The sequence below is a fragment of the Drosophila rhopaloa genome, unplaced genomic scaffold (assembly GCF_018152115.1).
Source record: "Drosophila rhopaloa isolate 14029-0021.01 unplaced genomic scaffold, ASM1815211v1 contig_155, whole genome shotgun sequence".
NCBI classification, from domain to species: Eukaryota; Metazoa; Arthropoda; class Insecta; order Diptera; family Drosophilidae; genus Drosophila; species Drosophila rhopaloa.
Window position 1 is genome coordinate 9,831,597 of NW_025335034.1, and position 12,231 is coordinate 9,843,827.

Consider the following 12,231-nt stretch of genomic DNA (forward strand, 5'->3'; position numbering starts at 1 on the left):
TAAGATACTTATCGGATTTTATGTGTAAGAACTGAAATAAATCATAATTGTACTAATTTCTCTCTCTCTTCCCCATAGAATTACAGTTGAAATCGATATTGGCAATTCATTCATTAGTGCAATACTAATACAAAATTGGTGACTTTTCTGAATGAAAAGCGAAGTGCTTAAAAATCATATATGTACATATGATCCTGAATGAAAAATTACATCATGATGAATGTAGGCACATTTTTTCTAATTTTTAGAAAAAATACCCTACATTTAAGAAATATTTTTCTATTTTTTAGAAAAGTTTTTCTTGTTTTTAGGGCTCTTTGCCTTAGATTTTAGAAAGGAACGCCCTTAATTTTAGAAAATTTTACCCTAAAATTTAAGGTGCGATGCCTTTGAAGTCAAAAATAAGGCGAATTTCTTGTTTTTAGGGTTAATTTTGGTATGAGTGTATTAGGTGCTTGGCAAAGTGTCCCTTGCACGACCGGTCGCCCATTGTTGCTGCTGCCAATATGGCTGGGATGTAAATGCTTGAATGGGCCATTATCTTCCAATTAGTTATTGTTAATTTGTCGTTGGCTCTTGCAGGCGGATCCTGCGGTGGTGTTGCACCTCAGCAGTTGTGCCTCAACTGCTGCTGTGCGTGATTATGATGCGAATTTGGGAGATGTTATATGTATTAATTGCGGATGCCATGTGTTGGTAGTTTGGTTTCTGGCTTGGTCATTGAATAGTATCATAATTGCTTTCCTTATGAATTTCGATGAGTTTCGGTTGGAAGAGGGTGGGATTAATTGATTTCCAGTTTCAATCCTATGGGCTATTTGAACGTAAATAATTGCCAAAAAAAAGTTGAGGCGTCCCTACGCCTAGAAAATTATCTTTCAATATTACAGAATTGTCAGTCAACTTTTGAGCTTAACAAAATTAAACAAAACAAGAGAGAACGCTATAGTCGAGTGCCCCGACTATCAGATACCCGTTACTCAGGTAAAGGGAGTGCGAGGGAGATGGAGATAGAAACTTTGATCACGCATAACTTTTTAACGAATGATCCGATTTGAAAAATTTCTTCTACATTTCGATAGGTATTGATAAACACAATAAAACTGCATTTTTACTTTTCCGAAATATTTAAATTTTTAAAATCGTATATAGGCGATTGTGGGCGTTAAAGGGGGCGTGGCACCTTTTTGAAACAAACTTGCGCTGCGTAGGAACTCCTAGAATCTGCATGCAAAATGCCAATCTTCTAGCTTTTATAGTTTCCGAGATCCCAGCGTTCATACGGACAGACAGACAGACAGACAGACGGACAGACAGACGGACAGACGGACATGGCTATATCGACTCGGCTAGTGACCCTGATCAAGAATATATATACTTTATAGGGTCGGAAACGCTTCCTTCTAGCTGTTACATACTTTTGCACGAATACAATATACCCTTTTACTCTACGAGTAACGGGTATAATTAAAGTCCCCATTATTTTAATTTTAAAAATAAACAAGAAAGGAAAGCTAACTTCGGGCGGAGCCGAAGTTGATATACCCTTGCAGAATACTCTGTAAATTATATTCTCCAAAATTATTCATATAATGCATTCTTAATACTCATAAAAAATCCCAACTTCCTAACTTTACAAACACGAAAGTTATGGCATTTCCGATCAATCAGTTATATGGCAGCTATAGGATATAGTCGGCCGATCCTTATGAAATTTGGTAGGTCGGATTGATTGGCCAAATATAAAACCCATAGAAAATCTCAACTTCCTAACTTTACAAACACGAAAGTTATGGCATTTCCGATCAATCAGTTATATGGCAGCTATAGGATATAGTCGGCCGATCCTTATGAAATTTGGTGAGTCGAATTGATTGGCCAAATATAAAACCCATAGAAAATCTCAACTTCCTAACTTTACAAACACGAAAGTTATGGCATTTCCGATCAATCAGTTATATGGCAGCTATAGGATATAGTCGGCCGATCCCGGCCGTTCCGACTTATATACTGCGTGCAAAGGAAAGAAGGGTGTGTGCAAAGTTTCAATTCGATAGCTTTAAAACTGAGAGACTAGTTTGCGTAGAAACAGACAGACGGACAGACGGACAGACAGACGGACAGACGGACAGACGGACATGGCTATATCAACTCAGGAGGTGATCCTGATCAAGAATATATATACTTTATAGGGTCGGAGACGTCTCAAGGGTATAAAAATAAATACCTATACCATAGTTATAATTACACTTTTCTAAGCTTTTCAAATGGTCATTACTTGCATGTCTAAATTTAAGATTAGATTAATCAGGATGCCAAGAAAAAGGCAACTATATACCAAACGGATTCCCTTTGAGTAATAGTAAAGGAATTTCAATGTTGGCCCTCCGGCAGGAGCATACCGTCATCTCCTCCACTCTTCACGGCTTTTCCGCCTAAATTGCTGCACTTGCGGACTTGTTTTGTCAACCCTCGCGGGCCACAGACTTCGGCCGCGGTGCTACATGAAACTCGTGTTTATTTTGGTACGCGCGTGGCAAGTGCAGCGCGTAAATGTGGCATGCCCCTCATCGGCAGGCACATATATGTACATGTGTCCCCCACGGGCACAGGGCAAAGCCGGAGCCATTAGACGCCAGGAAAGTGGAGTCAGCGCCGGGGGCCAAAGGGCTGTGCACTTGTTGTCATCATCATCATCTTCACAATCTCATCCTCATCCACATACACATCATGTGGCGAAACAGCAACATCAGGAGCATCGGTACACAGCGAACTAATCGGGAACAATACAATTCTGTTATTTTCCAACTCAATATAGGACTTTTCTGCAAAAATGAATAGTTCTTATTATCATGAGTCCCCGATCACTTATTCTTAATTTTTCTTAAATGTTAAGGCTCACAGTTTATAGACTTACCTTTGTGCTGAAAGTACAACACCAGAGATTACAAATTTTTTTAATAACCGTTTTTTTTAATTTTTGATATTTTTATTGAATAATCTAACCAAGTATGCCTGTCCGTCCGACTGTCCGTTTAATCGCAAACTAGTCTCTCAGTTTTAAAGCTATCTGCTTGAAATTTTCCCATAAGATGTCTTTCTATTGCAGGTAGTATAATATGTCGGAAAAAGCCGGATCGGGTGACTATATCATATAGCTCCCATAGGAACAATCTACGGAATTACGGTTTTAATTAAATTTAATAACAGTTTTTTTTAATTTTTGATATTTTTATTGACCACTGTCAAAAGTTGTTAAAGTAAAACTATAAGCGGTTTCGGGTTCGAAAAAGGTTCGTTCGATGAAAGACTGTGCCCAAATGTCATACATTTAGAAAAATGTCCAAGTTAATTATTTACTATATCAGATTTACCCTTTTAGTTTTGTCAAAATCGGACAACAATATCATATAGCTGCCATAGAAACGATGGCAAAATTCAGCGCAAAATCGACATATGTAGGACTAGAAATCGAGATGTAGTCGTTTTGTAATAGCTGCAAGGGTATATAAGCTTCGGCTTGCCGAAGCTTGCTTCTTTTCTTGTTTTGATTGTAACCAATGTTTTTTTTTTCTCCGTGCATCAGGGGAATCTGCATAAATAACAGTGAGTTCAACAAAGTTGCTCTGTTTGACTGATGATGATGACGTTGATTATGTCCTCGAGGCAACAAATGCTGTCTCCTCCACCACGAAAAACAAATCCCATCTAAAAGACCCTCTCTATAGCTGGGAGCACTTCTGATTGAAAAACAATTCAGTGCAAGTTTTAAATGTACTGCTTCCAGTATGATTGATGTGTGTAGCCTTAGTCTAAATGCAAAAAATAATGTGTAGATGTTTTGTGATTTATTTTACCTCTTCACCCTGGACAAAATCCCCAAAACTATTTGATATTGTTTTGCCCTGTTCCTCGCTGGACAAAAAAGCTTTATGTTTTTCCAAACAGATGAAGAGAAAAGTGTGCAAATATGTTAGAAAACATCCGAGTCTGGTACCTACTTGTCTGCCCAGTTGTTCGTCGGCTTCACTTCTGCCTGTTGAAAAATTGCGTTTTAATTAAAAACGCTCAAGTGCACTTAAGTGTGCGCTTTCTCAGCCACGTCAACAATCAGACGGGCAGCCGCTTCCAACTCACACCCACAGCTCCACCAGCACAATAACGAGCAACAGCAGAAACAATATGAGAAACAACAATGGCAGCGGGTCCAGGAAAAAGCACAACAACAATTAAGCCGACAATAGTCCCGGAGTGTAAAAAAGGCACAAAAGACACCAAACAGTGCAGAAATAAAAGCAATATACAAATATATATATATGCATATACAAAGTCGAATTTAAAACTCACTTTCGGAAGGTTGTATGTGAATATAGTAATACTTAAAAATATAATATTATAATATAATGGTAACTCTATTATAAATGCTTATTTATGTCAATAAAATATTAAGTTAAAGAAAAATTACAATTTTTCAAAGTATGCAGATCTATTTCTTCCATGCTTATTATTGTTTTACGCAAAAAACTTTTAACCACCGATTTAATATCAAAGGTAAAAAAATGTACTTTCTGATTAGTAAATTATTAAAAGAAAAGTTATCGGATAATTTTATTTCTCACAAAAAAAAACGGTTTTTAAGATATAAACTAAAGTTAATAAAATCCTGACTGAAAAATGTTTAAATTTTTAAATATAAATATTTAAGTGATATAAATTCCGAGGACCTAAAAGAGAATACTTCGTTATCGTTATACAATTCAATCATGTTATTAAAATCCTTTTTTTGATGTGGGGGATCTCTGAAGAATTCGAGCTTTTTATCAACTGCGATTTCTCGTTACAACCAGAAAAAAGATTTTCCGAAGATTTTAGGAATTGGCCTAACAGTTATACTGCCTACAAATACAGTTTAATCCAATTTATTGCCTTTAATTTGAATAATTAAGTAATTGTTTGATGTGAAAATATAGATATTGACTGAATGAATATATTCTGCCCGAAATCTTGTCGTTACCATGTCAGTTCACCATAAGTCGGACTACTTGTATTATATCACCGAAGCTCTTACATTATTAATCGGAACAATTAATTTAAAAAAGTTTAAGCGTTCGTTGTTTTTGATTTATACATCCCCATCCTTGCCTCCAGGAGCTCCAAGCTTACTTTGCTGGTTCACACGGACATAGAAAAAAGAGAGAAAAAATAAATATAAAATATGTGAATAATTACAAAGCTTACAAATATATATATGTACATTTGATAGGTTCACTTTTTGGGTACCATTTTTATACCCTTGCAGAGGGTATTATAATTTTGGTCAAAAGTGTGCAACGCAGTGAAGGAGACATCTCCGACCCTATAAAGTATATATATTCTTGATCAGGATCACCTCCTGAGTTGATATAGCCATGTCCGTCTGTCCGTCTGTCCGTCTGTCCGTCTGTCTGTTTCTACGCGAACTAGTCTCTCAGTTTTAAAGATATCGAATTCAAACTTTACACACACCCTTCTTTCCTTTGCACGCAGTATATAAGTCGGAACGGCCGGGATCGGCCGGCTATATCCTATAGCTGCCATATAACTGATTGATCGGAAATGCCATAACTTTGGTGTTTGTCAAGTTAGGAAGTTGGGATTTTCTATGGGTTTTATATTTGGCCAATCAATCCGACATACCAAATTTCATAAGGATCGGCCGACTATATCCTATAGCTGCCATATAACTGATTGATCGGAAATGCCATAACATTGGTGTTTGTAAAGTTAGGAAGTTGGGATTTTCTATGGGTGTTATATTTGGCCAGCCAATCCGACCTACCAAATTTCATAAGGATCGGCCGACTATATCCTATAGCTGCCATATAACTGAACGATTGGAAATGCCATAACTTTGGTGTTTTTAAAGTTAGGAAGTTGGGATTTTTTATGAGTATTAAGAATGCATCATATGAATAATTTTGGAGAATATAATTTATAGAGTATTCTGCAAGGGTATATCAACTTCGGCTCCGCCCGAAGTTAGCTTTCCTTTCTTGTTTTAAACATATACGGATAAAATCTATAATATTGAAATTTTTGCATTTTAAGATTTACGGAATTAATTTTATAAAAATAGGACATATATCTCTCATTTATATAAAATATATTAAATATTATAGTCGTTTTGTGGATTAGTTAATTTTTGTAATAGTTGTAAGGGTATATAAGCTTTGCTTTCCAAAGTTTGCTGCACTCAACATTTATTTTCCTTTACTATAGTTTTACCTAAGATTCAGTTTTTACTTTTTATTATCCACTTTATCTTAATCTTCCTTATTTTTTCCAACTTTTTATGTTTTTAGCTCATATTTTTGCGAAATTTAACTGCGCTTTTAATATTAATGCTCCTTTGTTATCTTATGCAATATTGTTTCGCAATCAATGTACCTATCCACCAATTACCATAGTTAATAGACCACAAATACACATAAGAGTACATCGAGTTGTATCGCAAATAAGCAGAGAAATTTATACCATTTTGCGCCGATTTACACAGGGAACATGAGATGGAGACACCATTCCGTGTTTACACTCTGCTCCTCATTCCCGTTCAGAAAGTGGGGAAACCTTCGGTTGAATTGTTACTTTGCCTGAGTTCCCGAGCTCCCCCTTTTAAGAAGATGAAACCTGGAAGGGAGATGCGCTTCCTTTGAGGCTGCTTCATGGGAGTAACTGCAATTGCAAGTGGGTCTGATAAGCTGCTTGGTGTGCCTGCAGGAAACAGGATATGACATATTTATAATGCGAAACAGATGCGCAACATTTCGGCCCGAGCAGCGTTATTTCCCTTTTCGATATCACGAATTAATTTCATGTCATTTTTATAATGTGTCTTGCTGCAACTGCTTTTGTCGTAATTATGAAATAATCGCAGTCCTTACGGAATAAAAAATCATCTCCGAAGCTTTTAAATTTTCCACCGTAAAGGTGCCAGCGAAAGCGATGGTTAACTAATTAGAATTGCAAAATGTTTAATAATAACAAGCACGCGATAGGAAAAGGCGGTAACAATAACAGAATTGATAATTGAATGCAAATGACAGCGACATCTAAATGAATTCATTTTTCAAAACGCAAAGTAGTTTTCTAGTGGCCATCGAAAAAGTAAATTAATCTCTCCTTTAAAAAAAACAAAAGAAGAGGTTTGAAAAAGAGCACTCAAAAATAGAGAGCTTAGTTTAGTGAGGAAAATCCTACGCTGTAATTAAAATTACTTGTATCTGAAAGAATTCGACATTTCTGAAAATAATGCAATATTGAAGGTAAACAAAACTAAAGACATCCCTAATAACTTTAAGACCGGCGTCTAACCCAGTTTAGTCCAAGCTTGTCGCTAAGCGAATTGCGAAACTATTAATATGTTTGATGAAAAGAATAGTTTAATCCGCTTTCAGTTGGAAGCTATGTTAAATCTCGGATGCCATTTACATGGACAGAACGACCACTGACCACCACTTTACTGGAAACTGACCTAAAATGAGATGGGTAACGGAGGGACCTGGGACTTGAGCTAAATGACACACACGTAAGCGGCCACGCGTTAACTAAAAGTGGCACAACTTTTCCACTCTCTCCTGGTTTGTTTTTCAGTTTGAAGTCCCATGGTTTTTATAAATGCATAAAATGGGCGGGCGAGGAACGTGAGCTGCTGCTGCCGAAAAAAGGAAAACTGAAGGAAAACTTGTTTCATTTGCGCAGTGGAAAAACTTTCGTGCCGCCGCCGCATCGGCATTAACAACACTTAAAATGCCTGCGGCGTTTTTCCTTTAATACAAGTGGACAGTCCAGAGTGCGGTCCTCGAGCGCTTCTTTTTTCCCCAACTTTCCGGGCTGACCACTGGAAGAGGAGACTCTATTCGGGACCCCATTTTTTCGAGGGCCTCTCTTTTTGATTTAGTCAACGTTTAGTTTCCTTTTTGTGCGGATTTTGTTTACTTAATGCTTATTTACACCTCTTTTTGGTCCTGCTGGAGGGCGACAATTGTAAATGAGTGTCATTTAGTTGCACTCGAGTGAAAGACAGATTCGAAACGAAAGAGTCTCCAGGGAGATTTAAATGCCAGCAAATGAAATTCTCTGTCTGATTCATTTGCATAGGCACGGGGGATTTTCAATGCACAGGCCACAACAAAGAGCCAAATCTGTTAACGCTTTAGATAGGTTTAGTTAAATTTCAGTAAGCCGAGCTGAGCTCAAAAATCAATAGCCTATTTTACGCCAAATTTACTGCCCAAAGCCCATGAGTGCGCTCTGGTTGCCGTCGGCTGTGTTTTCTGCTCAATTGGGTTTGGACCACTTCAGTTTTAGTTGTGGGACTCTTTTTGCAGCAGAGCCATTTCCCCTGATTAGCGAGAAGTTCAGGCCAAGTTTACGGAGCGCATTTCCAGCCGAAATGAAGCGACTTAGAAGAAATTCTGAATAATTCAAATTGCTTTTTTTGCTGGAGGGCGCACCAAAAAAAAAAAATTGTGAAGATTATAAATTAATATGTTTGTTTAAATTACCGTTAATATTTTACAGACAAAACCAACTTCAACGATTTTTGTTATGTGCAACGATTCTTTATAAAAAATGGTTTATATATTAGTCCATTACTAATGGAATTGGAAAAAGTTTTCTGTGTAGCATTACGGACTTTTGTATTCCATTTTCTACAATTTTTTTTTTGGCAAGTCAACAAGCCACGGAAAAGAGCACTTCTAGTGGGCATTTCTTGAGAAATTTTTTGTCTAATTTATTTGCACTTCACTTTGAGCTGCAGCAGCCTCAAGTTAAATATTTAAGCACTTAAGGTCCATAGAAGGGTTCTCTGACTCAGTTCCTTCTTTTATTTCTCGTAAAGACTTCTAAGACCACATAACTGTATTCATAATTCTCCGACTTAGGGCATATAATTAGCACCAAATAAGTTGGCCTGGCCCGTTGCACTTTGAATTAAATCATCCGCTTTGGCTTTCACTTTATGGCCCACTGAAGATGGTGGCTTTTCAGCTATCTACAGGAACTTTTCTTGGCTCTGACCAGAAACGAAAAAAGCTGCTTTCGCTTTTCTTTTGTGTTTCTGCAACTTGACCATTGCCGACTTAATTAGAGTTGGCTCTCATTTGGCGCCTCTTCCTCTTCCCCGACAGTTTTCCCCCTTTCTTGCCACACGGCCTTCGGTTAACTCGGTGTAATGTGGCCGCCATATGGCCAGAACCCAATTGCAGTGGCAGCGGCAAAACACAATTACGCTCGCACTTGCTTTTTTGTGTCATTTTGCTTTTCTAATTTCAGTTCCATTCTTTCAGTTATCCTCTTGCCTGCGCCATGAGCAACTTTCGTTTTTAACTTGATTGCGATGGTTTAATTTTTTCTTATCTAGGGCTAAAATGGGCGTGCCCGTGGCAGAATTATGCACCACGAAATGCAATTATGTAAATGTCCTTGCTGAAGGAATCGAAGTTAATTAGATCGCAAATTGCAAGTCATTCGGCCCCCAGATCCCTGACCCTGTCTTAATGTTGAAAACGGGAGTGGGCAGGGAATTGAGCAGTTATTTACAAAAATGTCATCCATTTATGGACTAAAATGATCTAATCATGGCAATTATGAAAAACTTGATAAGCTTCAGTTAAAGAGGTTTCAAAGCCAGTGAGGAAATATATGTTTTGTTTTGTGGAGGAGTGTTCAGGCTACCATTATATACTTTGATCTCAGAAATAATTCAGACATAATAAAGTTATCCTTTCATATTCTGAAATAAATAATATAAATTATTTGTTTAAACATTCATGTTCGAATGGTAAACATAAAAATGTAAACAAAATATAAATGTCAACCAAAGCTAAGATTAAAATATTTTCAGCAGATTAAAAAATTTTCTTTCGTGTTTCAGTAAGGCAACTGACAGGTGTTTAATAAAAGTTTATCTGTTAAATTTAGCATTCATTTTCATTTCTTTAGTTCTAGTCAATTTTAAAGCAAGCTAATGGAATTCGTTTAGCACCTCGAGTGCCATAAATAACACAAATAAGATATTCGATATATAAAAGAAGATAAACGGAATTATTTAAATGAATTCATTCCGAAATATGAAAAATAAGGAAAAGGAAAACATGTCAAAAGTCTTTCAGATGAATAATGTTTTTTAATGATCAATTGTCAGCCGGCAAACTGAACTCGTTCATATATAAACTAAACCAAATTGAATACAAATTTGCATTCCCATTTGGAGATGAACAATCCGATAGTTGCATCGTAAACTTTTTTCTAACTACTAGATTTTTATTTGATGATCTTTCGTTTTTACGTTTTTTTCTTATATGTAATCGTGTAAATGCTCTTTGACGTCGAATTTTGGTTTATTTTTAAAACACCCTGTTGGCGTCCCCAATGGCGCATTCTTCGGGTGTGTGTGTTTCAAGTACTGGGTCTCAAGCATAGGGCTTCGATTTTAATTAACTTGCAATTAAACAAAATTTATTGGCGCACTTTGATGGTCGTAAATTAGCTACTCGAGTTACTTCGAAAATGTCAGCCGGGTAAATCAATTTCGCCGAACAGTCGATTTTTGTGTGTGCCAAAAAAAGGGAAGCCAAACGTGGAACTCCGGGGCGTTGACTGCCATTTATCCCCTTTTTTGCTGCACACATTGAAATGGGTGTGAAAGGTGCGAAAATGGGTCCTAAAACTCTTACTTTGCACGACACCTGACATTCTGGAAATTGGCGATGGAGGTGTATATGTTTTTTTACCCACAGGAAATATTTTTATGTTGATATGTGTTTCCACACTGAACTGATACTATCAAATGGATAATAAAAAGGAATTGCAAATATTGAATCCAATTAATATAAAAATGTTAATTTCAGAAAAATGAGACGCAATAATCAGAAGAAACTAATAGATAAACTTGGCGATAGTTGGTCGTCATTTTCCAATATTAATATTATTATAATTATTATATGAACGATATATAATAGTTATCTGTAAATATCCAGATGGTTTAAAGGGTATAAAAAATGTGGTAGATTTTGTTTCTGTATTGGTCGTTTTTTGCTTGTAAACTGCACTAGAGGAAGATTAAACAAGAAAGGAAAGCTAACTTCGGGCGGAGCCGAAGTTGATATACCCTTGCAGAATACTCTGTAAATTATATTCTCCAAAATTATTCATATGATGCATTCTTAATACTCATAAAAAATCCCAACTTCCTAACATTAAAAACACCAAAGTTATGGCATTTCCAATCGTTCAGTTATATAGCAGCTATAGGATATAGTCGGCCGATTATTATGAATTTTGGTAGGTCGGATTGATTGGCCAAAAATAAAACCCATAGAAAATCCCAACTTCCTAACTTAACAATCACCAAAGTTATGGCATTTCCGATCAATCAGTTATATGGCGGCTATAGGATATAGTCGGCTGATCCTTATGAAATTTGGTAGGTCGGATTGATTGGGCAAATATAAAACCCATAGAAAATCCCAACTTCCTAACTTAACAAACACCAAAGTTATGGCATTTCCGATCAATCAGTTATATGGCAGCTATAGGATATAGTCGGCCGATCCTTATGAAATTTGGTAGGTCAGATTTATTGGCCAAATATAAAACCCATAGAAAATTCCAACTTCCTAACTTTACAAACACCAAAGTTATGGCATTTCCGATCAATCAGGTATATGGCAGCTATAGGATATAGTCGTCCGATCCCGGCCGTTCCGACTTATATACTGCGTGCAAAGGAAAGAAGGGTGTGTGCAAAGTTTCAATTCGATATCTTTAAAACTGAGAGACTAGTTCGCGTAGAAACAGACAGACGGACAGACAGACGGACAGACAGACGGACAGACGGACATGGCTATATCAACTCAGGAGGTGATCCTGATCAAGAATATATATACTTTATAGGGTCGGAGATGTCTCCTTCACTGCGTTGCACACTTTTGACCAAAATTATAATACCCTCTGCAAGGGTATAAAAAAACCTTTTCAGTCTGGCACTGGCAATCACCCTGAAACTTCTCCTTTCTCCCAGTGGCCTCTCCAAATTGGAGATGAAGTAAAGACACGTTGAAGAAGTCAAACAAGTCACTTAGCTACTGCGTGCAGCGATGCAAACACCCTCGGCAATAGAGGGTAGACCTAGTCGAATTTTAGCTTTGTTTCTTTTTTGGGAAGTTCACTTGTTCTTATTTCTCTTTG